This window comes from Primulina tabacum, chromosome 12 (assembly GCF_025594145.1).
Source record: "Primulina tabacum isolate GXHZ01 chromosome 12, ASM2559414v2, whole genome shotgun sequence".
Taxonomy (NCBI): Eukaryota; Viridiplantae; Streptophyta; class Magnoliopsida; order Lamiales; family Gesneriaceae; genus Primulina; species Primulina tabacum.
The window spans coordinates 31,034,829-31,054,740 of NC_134561.1; the positions used below are offsets into that span (position 1 = coordinate 31,034,829).

At 37.9% G+C, this 19,912-nt stretch overlaps 1 pseudogene; it reads left to right on the forward strand.

Annotated features, from left to right (window-relative positions):
• Positions 1-5,625: 5,625 nt before the first annotated feature.
• Positions 5,626-7,015, forward strand: LOC142520342 (uncharacterized; annotated as a pseudogene).
• The last annotated feature ends 12,897 nt before the right edge of the window (positions 7,016-19,912 follow it).

Genomic DNA, 19,912 nt, shown 5'->3' on the forward strand with positions numbered 1-19,912 from the left:
AATCAGAAGTGGCGTTTCTGCCCCCAGATTCGTCGTCTTCGTCGTTGCGATCAATCCTGGCGTTCAAGATCTTCTTCTCATGTATGTGCTCTTCACCTCCCACGGATTTCTCTCCCAAAAACGGCTCTCCCCATTCTGAACCCTATTCTCCATTTTATATTTCGTTCAAGCCCGTGGGTTGAAAGCCCAATTTTGATTCTCGCCGTAATTGGCGCCGCAAAGCTGCTTGGGTAGCGTCTAGGCGCCCGTAAGATTCAAGGGTAGCGCCGCGGCGTTTCTTGTTTGGTGGTTCAGCCGCTGTGTCGCTTGTGGTTCGAATATCCTAGCGCTGCAGTGTGGCGCCTAGGAGCTTCTTTTCCTCCTCTAAAGCCTTAGCACTCCGGCGCTTATTTTTTGGCGCTGCGGCATTTGTCCACCAATATTTCATGATAAAAAACATATCTAATTGTCATCAACCATCCAATAGTTGTTAATCTCCTGTATGACCCCAAAAAAAAAACAAAAAAACAAATACCAAACATAATTCTGTCTGAAACTAACATAATTCAAATAAATTCTAATATAAATTAAGTGTAATATTTGCACTATGTGTGGCTCTTTTAGTTTGGAACAAGCTTGCACGCAAGTTCCTAAGCAAATAAGAATTGTTACTATGAAACATTATCTTTTTCAGTAAAATATCAAGACTCGTGAATCATAAAATAATATAATTTGGACTCAAATTAAGCTCGCATTCAATAAATTCAAATATGAATCAAAATTTTTTCGTATCGACTTGATTCATTTATATCACTTCTTAAATGATCAAAATTACTAGTGACCTTACCTCTCGTTTTGAGATAATATTTTGTTTCGTATTTACGTCACACGAATAATGTTAAATTTTTATATTATATTTAAATGAAAATAATACTAAAATTACAAAAAAAAATCATTATTTTTAAGATTGGAGTTCCGAATATGATGTTACGTAATTTTTTACTGTTCTTTTTTTTGGTTACCAATCCCACGTGTGGCCTACGTACATAGGATCCAGCCTCACATGCGAAATTAGATCCATTAATGATTGATTCGAACAATCGTCGAGAGAGATTAACCCACTTTTTTTTAAAAAAAAAAAAAAAATTAGGGTGACCTATGTCTCTTTACGTGTATCGGATAAACATTCGAGTTACCATATTAATAATAATAATAATAATAAAGATAATGCTTATATGAGTCAAATCAATATATAAGACCAAGAATTTATTTTAAGAAAACTATATGTTTGTCTTGTAATTTTAGTCTTTATATTATTGATATTTTATTTTAGTTTTGTACCTTTAAATTTTTGTCAATTATAATATTTTCTCATCGTGAGTATTGACATGTCATTGTCAATATAACGTCAAAAAAAAAAAAAAAAACAGTCCTCGTAAGCCGTATGCATGCAAATTATTTAAATTGCTTAATTGATTTTAAATGCTTAAATGATATATGCTATATGATTAAATTGTTAAATTATATGATTTCATGAAATTAAAGATTTTGTTTGGATATTCGATATTAAGCTGGGGAGACCGGGGACGACCAAGATGAAAATATTTTTCAATGAATATTTTTAAGGCTCGATAAAATGATTTAATATGATGAAAATTTTCTAAAAATGTTGGAGTCTAAGTTACTTGACACTTCAGACCTTTTTTTATTTGAAAAGTCGGTTTTAATCAAAAAAAGGATTTTTTTGGACCTGAAAGTTATTATTTTTGAAAACTATTTTTGTAAATTTTTATTTTATATTTAATTGGGCCTTATTGGGCCTAATTAACCGATAATTAATGGGCCTAATTATTTTCAAAGCTAGAGTCCTAAAAACTCTAAACTCCAGCCTCGTTTATCGACTAAAATACTAGATTATAAAATAAAATCCTAGGCTTCTAAGACTCGAGTTGGCCGAAAATTACACACATAATTTTTGAAACATTGAGAGTAAGATTCAATTGTTCGTTTCCAGTTCGTTCTTCTTCGCAACCCACGCCGACGATTGAATATTCAAGCTTTCTAAACGCAAAGGCATGCTTCTAAAATTTTTTTGCACCATTCAAATCATATTATGCTTGATTTATGTTTTAAAGCATGAAAAATATTTTTATCAAATTATTTGACGGTTGGATGAATATTTTTCAAAGTTATGACATTTATACGCACATATGAGACATGTTATGGATTCTAAGGGGATCACTGTCAATAAGAGATTTTATGGGTTAAAAAAAAGGATCGTTTAAGGGTGGAACGTAGGCTGGAACCAAGCACGGCTAATAAAGATTTGAGCCTAGGGCTTTCTAAGGGCTTCAATGGAGCTTTGGGGATAGGTAGGCTCGGCCATGAGGGAGGTTGCACCAAGGCTCGACTAGTATTAGTCACGGTCCCATGTAGGCTGCGTCTAGAAGCTAGAATGAGTCCTAGGGCAGCTTGATGGATGGCATGGTGGAAGGGTAGCCACGATCAAGGGCTTCTCACGCATTGGTGCGCGCAGCTGGCTGCAGGCGTCCAGAGGCTGGTGCGCTGGTACAAGACAGTTCATGGTGGTCCAAGAGGGTAGGCTGGTGGTCTGGGCATGGGCTGGTCCAAGGTGGCTCGAGCGTTTTGGGAATAAAGTGGCTTGATTGGGGTTAGGGTTCGAGAATTGCTAGGAAGGGAGATGGGGTTCGAACTGTGGCTCACAGGTGTTGATTTGTGGTTCACGGGGGTAGTTTAGGGACGAAAAGATTATGTTCAAATTTGGGGAAAAATATTAAGTTTTTAATTTATTCGGGTTTAAAACGCTTCACGGTTTAGTTTTTAACTCAATAAGTCGAAAGACTCGAGTTTACGTTTAAGAAAAATATTTAAAGTCAAATTTAAGTGTATATGATGCTATAGGATAGGATCGAGTCAAGAAAGTAAGAAAAATTCAAAAATTGGGAAATTCGAGGTCTAGGGGTAAAATGGTCATTTTACGTCCCGGGTAGTCGAAAGGTCTGGTAGTATCCGGAAAAATCATAATACATGCTAAACAATATTTTAAAATGCTTATGATGAAAAAATGATATTTTATGATATAAGAAAATGTTGTACGATTTTTCCCGTTTAATGCTATTTTTAAAGGACACGATATTTTATAAATAAAAAGAACAAAAAATATTTTGAAGGATGTGAATTAACTGTGGCATTGAAGCTTTAATGGAAATATCGTGAGGAAAAAAGTCCAGAGTGAGCCCACTTACGGGAAAAGGCCTAGAGGGAGACCGACGATCGTATTTCCATATTTGAGTGACGATAGTTGTTGACCCCCATAGCTAGACTGATCAGTTGACCTTGATGATATGATATATGATAGTCACTTTCAAGGATCAAACTTCACAAAAAACGATTTACGATGATGAAAAACTTTAGAACATCTTCAAAGCTGCACCAAAATGGTGTTTTTTGGTGCAGCTTGTTCCTGCACCAATTATTCTTTTTTTTTAAAAAAATAAATTTTAATTTTTTTATTTATATTTATTATGAATATTTGTATTTAAATTATAAATAGTATTTAAATAATAATATAATATTTATTTTATTATTTTAGTAATTAGTTATTTATTCATAAAAATTATAAATTAATAATGGTTGAATTTTAAAATATTTATTTATTTACTTTAATTATTAATATTTAAGAACTAATTTGTTTTTATGATTTTTAATTAATATAATTTAATAAAAATACGAAAAATTAATATAACAATACAATTTATAAGTAAATTGAAAAATATAATCGAAATACAAATGCAACTTCAAACAGATAATTCAAATACAAATGCAAATACTAAGACATTAATAGAAAAAAAAAATACATTTAGAAGATAAACAAACTAGATAATCAATAATCTAGTAAATTTGATCCGGAATATTTACCAAACGTGTCAACATCTTGTATCTGGTGTCTTTCTCTCTTTTTTTGCATAATTTTTGCTCGTTCAATTCGAACTATTTCACGCATTTCTGGATCGCCAATTGTACTTAAATCAATGTACAGAACTCTATCTCCTCTTGAAGGGCAGCCAATGTCATTTCTTGTTGTCGAGTTTCAATTTTCTTTTGTTGATTTTCCAATTTCAATTTATCATTTTGTAATTTTAGCATTTGAATATCATAATGTTGTTGAAGTTCATTGGAGCCCTTTTATAGTATATTCATAAGACTGTGATGTCCTTGTTTCATCGTAGATAATAATTCTGAAATGTTGTCATATTTTTTTTCTTCCATTTAGCTTTTTTAACTCCAATAAGTCGCTCGGATGAAGTGCTACCTGCATTTTTATCACTGCTTAAATTAATTGAAAATGAATGCAATCCAGGAGAACCTGATATTGGAGTCTCTGGTGTCTGAGCTTCTGACTGTGACGAATCCAAGTTTGTGACATGAATTTTAGGTACTGAACTTGGTGGATTGATGTCACTGGAGAATTTTTCAATATCTTTCATAATAGGCCACAGATGATCAAATTTGAATCCTTTACAATAATTAGAATCTTGCATGAACATATCTTTTGCTCTATTGAACAGCACAAAAATACACGACTCGTATAAGAGTTTAAACTAGTAAAGGAAATAATTTATAGGAAAAATACTTACAATATCCTCTTCAAATGCACCGCTGGGTTTGAGAGTTTCAATTTGGCGAATGCATCCTTTAATCTTCCAATGTGACGGAGTACAACTTTCATGCGACACTGCAGTGATCTTTTGTTACGTACTTGTAGATAGTTTGGTTTGGTGATGTTGTAAGCTTCTTCGACACGAGTCCAAAACTGGTCTTTGGATTGGTTGATACCTATGATAGGATTTTGTGTTATGTCAAGATATACATGACATATAATCCTGTCTTCTTCAATGTAGTAAGAAGCACTTAGCATTGAATGCCATTATCTTGCTTGGAAAATGATAATACGATTGAGATTGTAGGTGTCATGATTTTATCATCCGGATATAGTTTATTTATACTGAAAAGACGATAAGATTGTTAACTTATCAAAGGGTCAAGATTACATGTAATCTAATCTAACGATCTTTTTGTAGATAAGATTGGAATCTAATCAAACGGTCATGATCTAGATAGGAAATATAATCCTACGGTCCTGATGTAGATAGGAATGTAATCCATCCAACGGATATGATCTTGATAGGAAATCTAATCCAATGGTCCTGATATAGATATGAATAGAATCCATCCAACGGCCATGATCTAGATAGGAAACCTAATCCAACGGTCCTGTTGTAGATAGGATTGTAATCCATCTGACGGTAATAATCTAGATAAGAAATCTAATCTTACGGTTCTGATGTAGATAGGAATGTAATCCATCTAACGCCCATTATCTAGATAGAAAATCTAATCCCAACGGTCCTGATGTAGATAGGAATGTAATCCATCCAACGGCCATGATCTAGATATGAAATCTAATCCAACGGTCATGATGTAGATATGAATGTAATCCATCCAACGGTAATAATCTAGATAGGAAATCTAATCCAACGCTCCTAATGTAGATAGGAATGTAATACATCTAAATGTCATATCCTTAACAACTATTATACAATGTGGTTGAATTATCATTTTTTCCCACACCACACATTTTACATTCTTAGTATCTTGAAAATGAATTCTAATTTCCAATCTCATGCATCTTTTTCTAGCTCATCTTCATTATCAGAAAATGAAGATGAAACACAAAACGATTGTATAAATGTTGTTGAGCATTTTGAAAACAAAAGAAAAGTAATTTTAAATGTTATAGCTCAAGAGCAAGAGTTGGTTGTTGCGTACATCATCCAACAAGAGCAAGGAACACAGGGGTTCAATTCAGGTCACGTAGTCATCCATCGTGATTGGGAAATCATCGATCGTAATTTGTTCAATGATTACTTTTCTGAGAATCCAACATATAATGAAGCAATGTTTCGAAGACGATTTTGAATGTCTTGAAATTTGTTCCTTCGTATCATTGCTGCGGTAAAGAATCATGATGCTTATTTCACACAACGAAATGATGGTGTGGGGCGGCTTGGTCGATCGAATTCTCAATAAACGACAGCCGCGTTTCGAATTCTAGCATATGCTTTACCCACGGATGATACTGATGAATATATAAAAGTTGGAGAATCTATGGAAATTGAGTGTATGCAACGATTTTGTCGGGCTACAGTGGAAGTTTTTGTGGAACGATACTTGAGATCACCTACATCCAATGATGTTGCCAGACTACTGTATATTGGTGAACAACGAGGATTCCCGAGGATGTTGGGAAGTCTCGATTGTATGAACTGGAAATGGAAAAATTTTCCCACGGCTTGGGCGGGTCAATATGCAGGTCTTAGTGGTTCTCCAACAATCATTTTAGAAGCAGTAGCTGATTACGATCTTTGGATATGACATGCATATTTTGGTATGCCAAGATCCAGTAATGACATAAATGTTTTGGAGGCGTCCGATCTATTCTCCAACCTTGCACAAGGTATTGCTCCTACTGCTCATTTTAGAATGGGACAAAAAGAATATGGTATGTGATATTATTTAGCTGATGGTATTTATCCGAAATGGTCAATTATTGTGCAAATTATTCATGATCCAAGGGGTCCGAAAAAAAATATTTTGCATTGAAACAAGAATCGTGTAGAAAAGACGTGGAACACACATTTGGCGTTCTTCAATTACGATTTGCAATTGTGGCATCCCCAGCATGTGGTTGGAAGAAACGCCATTTACATGGCATAATGAAATCATGTATCATAATGCACAATATGATTATCGAAGATGAACGCGACCTCTGTGCACCCATTCAAGATGCAAGAGAAGCACAACTCCAGACGTAGAAATGACTGTTGATGATCATATCAAATTTCAAAAATTTCTCAGCCAATATAAAAGAACAAAAGACAAAAATACTCACTTCGCACTACGAAATGCTTTAATTGATCATTTGTGGGATGAATATAGTCATTTAAATGTTTAAAGTTGTATTCTTATTATATTTGAAGTTGTATATGTATTCTGTTTATCTGTATTGTGTTTGAATTTGTATTCATATATTTCAATTTAAATAACTTTCGTATATTGATTCATATTATATATTAATTAATTTATGTTATATAATTAAATTAAAACTTAAATATTAATTAAATTTATTAATAATAAAACATTAGTCATAACTAAAAATATATTAAATAAAATATAATAATTAATATATGTAAAATAAAAGGAATATTTAGAGAATATTCTTTTTGGTGTAAGATTTGAAATAAAAAGGTTGAAGATGAATGTTGTATTTGGTGCAGAAACCGCACTATTTGTGTAAAATTTGCACCAAAATAGATTTTGTGGTTGGAGATGGCCTTACGATTTAATGATTTATGACATGATATATGATTACGAGCTTTTATGCCAGTTTATTTTATTAAAAGATTTATTTTAAAGCTGCATGTACCTGTATATGTATTATTTGTTACGTATATTTAGAACGTGCTGAGTTATTAAACTCACTAGGTTTGGATAATTGCAGGTGATGATGATTTTGAGGGAGGCGCTGATGCTTGAGTGGATCAGATCCGGCAGTACACTCGTGAGATACTTTTATTTTTCGCAAAGCTTAGTATTTAAAGCTTTAAAGTAAAGATTTTGAGGATTATGATTTAAAGATTTTATGCTTTTAAGATTTTTAAATATTAGTTTTTACGTTGAATGGTTTTGAAGTTAGACGAAAATGTTTATTAAAAAAATTCTAATAATTATTTAAATTTTAAAGTTAAAAGTAAGGGACGTTTCAGTTGGAATCAGAGCGAAGTATCCCGAAAGAGTTGTGTTACTGCCACTCCGAGAAGCTCAACATGTTATGCCTCAAGTTTGTGAGTTTTAGTGCTTTAAGATTTATATGCTGACTTTTAATTGCCTATATGATACATGAATTAAGAGGCTAGACGTAATTTTAGTTTTAAATACATGTTGGTTATGTGGTTTGAACGACGTGAACAATGATGCCTCCCAGACGTGTTATTTCCATGAGTACTGAAGGGGAGAGGCAGGAAGAGAGACACGAGGAGGTACCTCGACCACCCCCGGATGCTGCTGCAAGGGTTTTCGAGGGAATGGCTCGTTTATTAGAGCAGCATGCTGAGAATGCTGCCATGGGTCGTGCGGATGATATTTACATGCAGTTTCGGAGGATGGATCCGTCGGATTTTGCTGGTACTACTGATCCATTCATGGCTGAGGGGTGGATTAGGTCTTTGTAGGTGATCTTCCGCTGTATGAACATGGTGGATGCTAACAGGATCCGATGTGTCATTTATTTACTGAAGAATGATGCTTCTTTGTGGTGGGAAGGATTTGAGAGAGGGGTGAATCTGAATAATCATCACATGGGAGGACTTCAAGCAGATGTTATATGAGAAGTACTTCAATGACGGTGTGAGGTCCAGGCTAAAGCGAGAGTTCACGAGTCTCCGGCAGGGGGACATAATTGTTGGGAGTTTGTCAAGAAGTTCGATAGGGGTTGTCACTTTGTTCCCCTGATCGCTAATGATGCTGTTGAGAAACTGAGGCACTTTTTTGATGGTCTGAGGCCTACTGTGCATCGGGACGTACTGTTGGGAGACCCGGCGAATTATAATGATGTTGTTACGAGTGCCTTTAGAGCGGAGCAATCACTGAAGGATATTGAGTGGGAGATGCAAAGAAAGATGCCCCCTCCACCACAGTAGCAGCAGAGCAAGAAGCCATTTTAAGGACCACCGAGGTTGCCAGGACAGCAGAAACCACAGGGATAGCCACATAGAGTAGTTGTTCCGAAGACTGACGAGAGACCACTCTACAAGGAATGCAATCGCCAGCACTCTGGCAAGTGCATGCGGGGCACTTTCAAGTGCTTCAGGTGCAGAGGAGACATGCATAAGGCTATTGATTGCCTGAGGCGGAAGCAGCCCGTGACTGGAAGGGCTTATGTGATGCATGTTGAGCAAGCAGAGCCTGACACTACGCTTATTATAGGTATTCCGGCTATCTAAGCATTTTATATTGCTTTATTGCTCGAATTAATAAGCATGCATGCTAGGATTAAATCGAGGAGGGTTGAGAATTTAAGGACTGAATTATGTCAATCTAGAAACTTATGGGATTAATTGGAAATTTTCAAAATTATTGATGGTAGATCGGAATAATTTGAGTTATTGGGGGACTAAGTTGCAATAATTCAAAAAATTTGAGGGCCATTTGGCAATTTTTGAAAATAAAAAAGGGTCAATTTGCAATATGTTCGAGACATAGGGACTAAATTGCTAATATGAGAAACTAGAAAGGGCCTAGATGATAAGAATTTTCGAATTTATGACCTTGTTTGAGTATAATACGACTATTACCACATGAAGAATATTGTTAGCGGGTATAGCTACCTAAAATTTGCTAGATTTTGGAGCTACGCATTCTTTCATATCTGAATCCTTTGTGAAACGATTGGAAACTTACCGGAGAACGTGGAGTCGAGATTCAGAGTCACAGTGCCTTCGGGCCATCATATGATCTCTACAAGCATGGTTAAGGATGTGGAGCCCAAATTTCAGAAGAATGTCGTTCGAGCGTACCTTATTGTGCTTCCAATGCCCGAGTTCGGCCGAGGCTGCGCAGAATCGACAGATGTCTCGCATCATTTCTTGCATGAGTGCAAGGAATCTTATTTGGAAGGGCTGCCAAGGTTTTCTGGCCAGTATTATATCAGTACCCGATGCTGGAAATCGATAAATAGAATATGTGGAAATTGTCAAGGACATTCGGATGTGTTCCCTGACGACGTCTCTGGAGTTCCACCCGAGAGAGAGGTGGAGTTTGCAATTGAGTTGATGTCAGGTACTGTGCCAATCTCTAAGGCACCGTATCATCTAGCACCCGCTGATATGAAAAAGTTGAAAGATCAAATTCAAGAGATGCTAGAAAAGAGATTTATTCGCCCTAGTTTCTCTCCATGGGGTGCACCGGTGTTGTTCGTGAAGAAAAAGGATGGGCGTACGAGAATCTGCATCGGCTACCGAGAACTGAATAGGGTAACAGTGAAGAACAAGTATCCTTAGCCTCGAATCGAGGATTTGCCTCGAATTCGATCAGGATATCATCAGCTGAGGGTGAAGGAGACAGATGTGCATAAGACGGTTTTCAAAACGCGCTATGGGAATTATGAATTTTTGATGATGTCTTTTGGACTGATTAACGATCCAACGGTATACATGGATCTCATGAATCGCGTGTTTCAGTCGTACCTCGATCAGTTTATCATTGTCTTCATCGATGATATTTTGATATATTCCAAGAGCCGAGAAGAGCATGATCAGCACTTGAAGACGACTTTGAAAGTATTGCGAGATCGAAAATTATATGCACAGTTCTGAAAGTGTGAGTTTTGGCTAGAGAAGGTGGCATTCTTAGGCCACAACATTTCGAGAGAAGGAATTGAAGTCGACCCAACTAAGGTCGAGGCAGTTAAAGAGTGGCCGGTGCCTAAAGGGCTAGCAGGCTACTATCGCAAGTTCATCAAGGGTTTTTCTTCCACTGCAGTACTCTTGACATATCTGATGAAGAATAATGCGAAATTTGTATGGGGACCAGAGTGTCAAGGTGGTTTTTATCAATTGAAAAAATCACTCACTACCACACCACTTCTAGCTACGCCGACAGAACAAGGGTTGTATGTGTTGTATACCGACGCTTCGAAGCTAGGATTTGGCGCAGTTCTCATGCAACATGATCAGGTCATCGTATATGTGTCTAGACAGTTGAAAGTCCATGAGAAGAATTATCCGACGCATGACCTTGAGCTTGCAGCAGTCGTATTTGTGCTTAAGATTTGGAAGCACTATCTTTATGGTGAGAAATGCAAGATCTATATGGATCACAAGTCTCAATATTTTTTTACCCAAAAGGAGCTGAACATGAGACAACGAAGATGGCTAGAACTTGGGAAGGACTATGACTGTGACATTAACTATCATCCCGAAAAAGCTAATGTAGTTGCAGATGCTTTGAGCAGAAAAGCGACAGTCTTGGCTCATTTAGCAGAACAAAAAACTCTATAGACGGAAACTCAGAAGTTTGATCTTGAAGTTTATGCTAGGGGCAAGGCTCCTAATCTCACTACTTTAACAGTACAGTCTACTTTGCGAGACAGAATTCGAGCCGGACAGATTACTGACGAGAAACTACAGAAATGGAGACAGGGAGACGAGTCTAGAGGCCGGATATTGTATACTGGCAAGGATGTCATTGTCAACTATCGAGGACGACTATGGGTTCCTAGTGGAGTATCACTTAGAGTTGAAATTATGACGGAAGACCATAGTACCCCTTACTCTACACTCCCCAGAAATGCAAAAATGTATAAGGACATGCAACTTTTATATTGGTGGCGGGGATGAAACGAGATATTATGCGCTTCATATCCGAATGCTTGACATGTCGACAAGTGGAGGCGAAGCATCAAAGACCAGCAGGAATGCTCCGACCACTTCCCATTCTCGAGTGAAAGTGAGAGAACATTACAATGGATTCTTTGGTAGGTTTACCAAAGACGGTAAAAGGATACAATGCCATTTGGGTAATAGTGGACCATCTTACTAAGTCAACATATTTCCTACCAGTGAAGACGACTTTCTCCATGACGTAGTATGTGAAGCTGTATATTTGAGAGATAGTCAAACTGCATGGAATTCCAGTTTCCATAGTGTCGGGCAGAGACATACGATTCACTTCATCGTTCTAGAAGAGTTTGCAGGTAGCCTTGGGGACCAAGCTACTATTCAGCACAACATTTCATTCCCAAACAGACGGTCAGTCTGAGAGAGTCATACAGATTCTATAGGACCTATTCCGAGCTTGCGTGATCGATTTTCAAGGGAGTTGGGAACCGAAGCTACTGGTGGAGTTCACCTATAACATCAGTTATCAGTCATCCATAGGAATGGGTCCATACGAGACACTTTACGGAAAGAAATGTAAATCACCTATCCATTGGGACAAGTAGGAGAAAGAGCTATGATGGGTCCCAAAATAGTTCAGCACACCACATATTTAGTCGCCAAGATCCGAGACATGATGAAGACTGCTCAGAGTCGACAGAAGAACTACGCTGATAAAAGAAGACGAGATATCAAGTTTGCAGTAGGTGACCACGTATTTGTGAAAATAGCACCAATGAAGGATGTTATGAGATTTGGCAAGAAAGATAAACTCAGTCCGAGATTCATCTAACCATTCGAGATACTCGATAGAGTGGGAGAATTAGCATATCGAGTGGCGTTGCAACCTAATCTCACAGGAGTTCAAAATGTCTTCCACATATCAATGCTCCGAAACTACATGTTGAATCCCTCACATGTACTAAATTTTGAACGACTGCATCATATACCAAACATGTCTTATGAGGAGAGACCTACTCAAATTTGGGCCGACAGGAGATAAGGATGCGGAACAAGTTGATAAAAATTGTCAAAGTCAAGTGGCCGAACCACTCGGAGGAAGAAGCCACTTGGGAGACCGAGACTGAGATGAGGAGTTGCTACCAGGAGTTTTTCGGTAATTCATAATTTCGAGGACTAAATTTTATATAAGGGGGGAGGATTTGTAACGTCCACAAAAAATCAATCCATATAAACCGCATGCATGCAAATTATTTAAATTGCTTAATTGATTTTAAATGCTTAAATGATATATGCAATATGATTAAGTGTTTAAATTGTATGATTTCATGAAATTAAGGATTTTGTCTGGATATTCGATATTAGGCTGAGGAAAGGAGACCGAAGACGACCAAGATGAAAATATTTTTTCGATGAATATTTTTTATGGCTCTATAAAATTATTTAATAGGATGAATTTTTTTAAAAATGCTGGAGCCTAAGTTATTTGACGAGTTGAACCTTATTTTATGCGGAAGTCTGTTTTAGTCAAACAAAGAATTTTTGTGGACCCAAAAGTTATTATTTTTGAAAACGATTTTTATAAAGTTTTATTTTATATTTAATTGGGCATTAATGGGCCTATTTAACCTAGGATTAATGGGCTTAATTATTTTCAAAGCTAGAGTCCTAAAAACTCTAAAATCTAGACTCTTTTATCAACTAAAACAATAAATTATAAAATAAAATCATAGGCTTCTAAGACTTAAGTTGGCCGAAAATTACACACACCACACCACACACAATTTTCGAAACATTGAGACCAAGATTCAAGGTTGTTCGTTGTCCGTTCGTTCTTCTTCGCAACCCACATCGATGATTGAATATTCGAGCGTTATAAACGCAAATGCACGCTTATAAACTTTTTTGTTGTTGCACCATTCAAATCATATTATGCTTGATTTATATTTTAAAGCATGAAAAATATATTGATCAAATTATTTTACGGTTGGATGAATATTTGTCAAAGTTTTGACGTTTATACGCACACATGAGACGTGTTATGGATTCTAAGAGGTTCGCTGCCAATAAGAGACGTTATGGGTAAAAAAAAGGTCATTTAAGGGTGGAACGTAGGCTGAAACCAAGCACGGCTAATAAGGATTTGAACCTAGGGTCTTCTAAGGGCTTCAATGGAGTTTTGGGGATAGGTAGGCTCGGCCATGAGGGAGGTTGCAACAAGGTTCGACTAGGCTTGGTCACAGTCCCATGTAGGCTGCGTAATATAGAGGCTAGAAGGAGTTCTAGGGCGGCTAGATGGAAGGCACGATGGAAGGCAGCCGTGATCAAGGGCTTCTCCCGCATGGGTGCGCGTGGCTGGCTGCGGGCGACTAGGGGCTGGTGTGCTGGTCCAGGATGTTTCAGGGTGGTCCAAGAGGGTAGGCTGGTGGTGTGGGCATGGGCTGGTCCAGGGTGGCTCGAGAGTTTTGGGAATAAAGTGGCTCGATGGTTGTTAGGGTTCAAGAACGGCTAGGAAGTGAGATGGGGTTCGAACCATGGCTCACGGGAGTTATTCGTAGTTCACGAGGGTATTTTAGGGATGAACAACTTATGTTTAAAATTTGAGAATAAAATATTAAGTTTTGACTTTATTCGGATTTAAAACGCATCACGCTTTAGTTATTAAGTCAATAAATCAAAAAGCTCGGGTTTACGATTTAAGAAAAAATATTAGAAGTCAAATTTAAGCTTATATGATGCTATGGATGGGCTCGAGTAAAAAAAAGTAAGAAAAAAATCAAAAATGGGGAAGTTCGAGGTTCAAGGGTAAAATAATCATTTTACGTCTCGGGTAGTCGAAAGATCTGGCAGTGTCTCGAAAAATTATAATACATGCTAAATGATATTTTAACATGCTTATGATGAAAAAATGAGATTTTATGATATGAGCAAAAGCTGTACGATTTTTCCCGTTTAATGCTATTTTTAAAGGACATGATATTTTATAAATAAATAAAAAAGAAACATATTTTGAAGGATGTGAATTGAGTGTGATACAAAAGCTTTAAAGGGGATATCCTGAGGGAAAAGACCCTAGAGGGAGCCGTTTATGAGAAAAAGCTCCAGAGGGAGCCGACGATCATATTTTCATATTTGGCCACAGCCTAGTGACGAGAGTTGTTGACGCCCCGCCCTGCCCCACCCCCAGGTACTTGGTATAGCTAGACTGATCAGTTAACCATAATGATATGATAATCACTTTCAAAGATCAAACTTCATACAAATGATATATGATCATGAAAAACTTAACGATTTAATGATTTATGATATGATATATGATTCCGAACTTTTACGCCAACTTATTTTATTAAAAGATTTATTTTAAAGCTGCATGTGTCTGTATGTGTATCTGTTACGTGTGTTTAGAACGTGATGAGTCATTAGACTCACTGGGTGTAATGCCCGAGATTTAATTACTGTAATCAGACGTTGATTAATTGACAGAATTGAGGTTATAGGAACTCAAATGAAGAAGCAGGGCATCGTTACAGTATAAGCCAAGATGTTGGACCGAACATCTGGCACCAAGATGTTGGACCGAACATCTGGCGTCCGAGCGGTAGAAAAGAACCGCCCGAGCGCCAATGCACCATGAGTTTACTTCTTGGACAGAATGTTTGGCGCCCGAGCGGTAGAATATTACCGTCCGAGCGCCGGGAGATGATCAGTTGAGTATCTCGACCGAAACTTCCGCGCCTGAGCGGTAAAGATTAACCGCCCGAGCGCCGAGCAAGCGCCCGGGCAGGAATTTATAACCGCTCGAGCGCCAACCGGAATTGAGGGAAAGTTAACACGTTGCTTTAACATGCAACTATGATATATATATACATATCTTCCTTTCATTATTCAGCAGAAAAGAGAAAGAAACGAGGGAAGATTCGCAGAAATTCTTACGTCTTTAGATTTCGATCCGCCAATCTGATTTTGAATCCGACTTCAGTACTGAGTTTCTATCGACGCAGGCTTCAACTGGACGTAAGTTTTCTTATGTTCTGATATGATTTGAAAATATGATGTTGAAGGAATCAGATATGATTCATATATGATGTTTCTGATATGTTAGACATCGTATAATCGAAACCGGATGGAAGAACGGATACCGTATAGAATTGCTATGATTTTTTGAGTTGATTTGATTGAAATTTGAAATCAGATTTGTATTGTATCGATTATGAGATGTTGGAATTGATATCTGTTGAGGGATATTGCTGGGTATATTGAGATTGTACAGTGATGCTGTTGAAACATAATTTGATTCAATTCTGATTATATTCAGTATTGATTGAGTGGGGTATTGATATTGTATTCCTCGTTATTGTTATTATCAGATTGAGTATTGACAGATTTGAGTTCGGGAATTCGAAAGAGTCAGATTGACAGAAAGAAAGGTATAAATAAATGTTGATTCAGGATTGCACAACTCGAGTATATTTGACTTGAGTTTCCCTAAATCACATACTGAATGATTATTGCATTTGATATTTGCAATGCTTGATATTGATATGCTTACTCTATTGAATTGTAGCAAAGCATGAGTTAGAATTGGGCAGATCCGCCTAGTCTTTGGTAGAACCGCCATGGCAGAACCGCCAAGTCACTGGACTTTTGGATATATATTGATAGACTGAGGAGAAGACCGACTCCTATTGCAGATCTTCAATATAGACAGCCAAAGTCTGGGACTAAGAACATACCACCATCTAGCTATGGTAAAGTAGATGGGAGAACGTTGCGTTCTTATTCAGATCGGGATCCCTAGATTAAGATGAGTCGAGTCAGAGTTTAGGAGTCACTGAGTGTGATTCAGAGTTTGTATTGATACATATTGTTCAGATTTGATACTTGTTATTGATATGTGTTTCATGCTTTTATATATGCTTTTATATGACTGCATATTTACATTGTTTATACTGGGATATATATATCTCACCGGCGTTTTCCGGCTGTTGTCGTGTTTATGTGTGCATGGCAACAGGTGGGACATGATCAGGGTCGAGGAAATGAAGATAGATCGTGACTAGAGTGGAGACTACGGACTTGTTTTAGAGATAGGGTTTGGACACTTGACATTTAGTTGTTAAACCTTAGTTGAATGATTGTATATATATATAGTACAAGATTTGTACTTTAATACTGATATGTATATTAGATTGAATCCCATTACATTCCGCATGTTAAAAAAAAAATTCAAAATTTAGACCCAGATTATTTACATTGATCCAATTATCCCAATAACGATTAAGAAGATGATTAGCGTCCGGGTCCCCACAACAGGTGGTATCAGAGCGATAGATCCTTTAGTCTGAGATAGAAGCTAGTGAGCGGGGTAGAATGAGTTTCTTTCCTTGCTTTTGATTGCTAGCATGACTTACTGCTTTAAAATACATGTTTACTTGACTATCTGATTTGATTTGGTAACGTGTATTATTGAGAATGAATCAGAACCGATTCTTGATCAGCAGTAAGATGATTAGAGGAGGACTGAAACAGGTTTGTTGTATTTGGTTGCTAATCCTTTTGATAATCAGATATGCCTCCCCGAAGAATACCAGAACAGGGTAGTACTTCGAATCCTCCAATGGATGTTACACCAACACCGATGGAAACACTGTTGAAGAGGTTCCAGTCATTTAAACCGCCAACCCTGAAAGGAACAGAGACTTCTGTCGACTGTGAGAGCTGGTTAGATGACATAGAAATACTGTTTGATTCGTTAGATTACACTGATGAGCGTAGAGTTCGACTGATTGGGCACCAGTTGCATGATGTTGCCAAGAACTGGTGGATTACAACTAAGCGGGCATTGGAGCACCGAGGTATAACTATTACCTGGCATGTTTTTAGAACTGAGTTTTATCAGAGATTCTTCCCAGTGTCGTACAGGAAAGACAAGGGGGCAGAATTTGCCAATCTGAGACAGGAGCAGTTGAACGTTGAAGAGTATGTGACCAAGTTCTCTACCTTGTTGAGATTTGCTCCACATGTGGCCGAGAATGAAGAAGCTATTGCTGATCAGTTCATCAATGGTTTGAACCCCGAGATCTTTACATTGGTGAACACTGGGCGATCGAATAATTTCACTGACGCCCTGAATAGAGCAAAAGAAGCCGAAGCTGGTCTGATTAGACAGAAAGGAGCTTCCTATGTTCCTCCAGCACCGAGACCACAGCAACCACCTCCCAGATTTGAGGGTGGCAGCAGCAGTAGTGGAAAGAAGTACTTCTTGAAAGCTAGAGGAAAGCAATTCAAGAAGGCAGGGAGCAGTTCATCTAGCTCTGGTGGTTCTCGACAGAGCCAGAGCTATACTGGAGTTTACTGCAGAACTTGCGGAGGGAGACATCCGACCGAGCAATGCCAAAGAGTGACTGGTAGTTGCAACATCTGCAAACAACAGGGACACTTTGCTAGGGTGTGTCTACAGAGAGGTTCCCAAAGATCCCAGGGAGCCGAATCATCTGGATCAGCGGCGCAGACTGATAGACAATCCGCTGCTGTTCATTCGTTTCAGCCAGCCCCAGCTTAGTCACAGCAGAGGCCCGGAGGTAGCCAGACAGTGAGCCAGCCTCCTAGACAGCAGGCCAGAGTATTTGCTTTGACAGAGGAGCAGGCCCAGGAGGCACCAGATGATGTTGTTGCAGGTAACTGTTTTATTTTTGGTTACCCTGCTTATGTATTGATTGATACCGGTGCTTCTCATACATTTATTTCTGAGAAATTTGCATTGAGTCATGCATTGCCTGTAGAGTCTTTATCTGCTGTAGTGTCTGTATCTTCTCCGTTGGGGACAGGTTTGATATCAGTAAATTCTGTGAAACGTTGTATACTACAGTATGACGGGCATGAGATTGAGTTAGATTGCATCGTACTTGGATTGTCTGATTTTGACTGTATTATCGGTATTGATATGCTAACCAAGTACAGAGCTACTGTTGATTGTTTCCACAAGATTGTGAGATTCAGACCAGATATGGCTGACGAGTGGAAATTCTACGGTAAGGTTTCTCGATCTAGAATTCCTTTGATATCCGTATTGTCTATGAATCGATTGTTACAGGAAGGAGCAGAAGGATTCCTTGTCTATTCAGTTGATTTACTGAAATCGAGTCTATCATTGGCGGATTTGCCAGTGGTATGTGAGTTTGCTGATGTCTTTCCAGATGAGATTCCTGGATTGCCTCCGATTCGAGAGATAGACTTCAGTATTGAGTTGATGCCAGGTACAGTTCCGATTTCGAGGGCTCCGTACAGAATGGCACCGATCGAATTGAAAGAGTTGAAAGAACAGTTGGAGGATCTATTGGCCAAGGGATATATCAGACCGAGTGTGTCGCCTTGGGGTGCTCTAGTACTGTTTGTGAGAAAGAAAGACGGTTCGATGAGACTCTGTATCGACTACCGGCAACTGAACAAGGCTACGGTAAAGAACAAATATCCTTTGCCTCGTATTGATGATTTATTTGATCAGTTGCAGGGTTCATCTGTATATTCCAAGATCCATCTGAGATCTGGATACCATCAGCTGAGAGTCAGGGATTCTGATATCTCGAAGACTGCATTCAGAACCAGGTATGGACATTATGAGTTTATTGTCATGCCGTTTGGGTTGACGAATGCACCGGCTGTATTTATGGGATTAATGAACCGTGTTTTTCAGAGGTATTTTGACGATTTTGTTATTATATTCATTGATGACATTTTGATATATTCGAAGAATATGATTGAGCATGCTGATCATCTGAGAACTGTGTTGAAAATTTTGAGGGCTGAGAAATTGTATGCCAAACTGTCGAAATGTGAGTTCTGGTTGAGACAGGTTGTATTTCTGGGGCATATTATATCCGAAAATGGTATATCAGTTGATCCCAGTAAAGTTGAGGCAGTGATTTCTTGGCCGAGACCGACATCAGTGCCAGAGATTCGCAGTTTTATGGGTTTGGCAGGATATTATCGCCGATTTATTAAAGATTTCTCGAGTATTGCCAAACCGATCACGCAGTTGACTCAGAAGAACGCACCATTTGTTTGGTCAGAAGACTGTGAGACCAGTTTTCTTGAATTGTAGAAAAGATTGACCAGTGCTCCGATCTTGACGATTCCATCAGGTACCGGTGACTTTGTGGTTTATTGTGATGCATCTCACCGAGGATTGGGTTGTATTCTGATGCAGCGAGGGCATGTTATTGCGTATGCCTCGAGACAGCTGAAACCACACGAGACTCGCTACCCAATTCATGATCTTGAATTGGCAGCAATCGTCTTTGCGTTGAAGATATGGCGACATTATCTGTACGGTGAAAAGTTTGAGATCTATTCTGATCACAAATGTAACACCCTCGACCGGTTTTAATAAAATAGCAGCGGAATTTAAAATTTTCTAAAAAGAAAGAAGGATTTAAAATACATGTCAATGTATAATC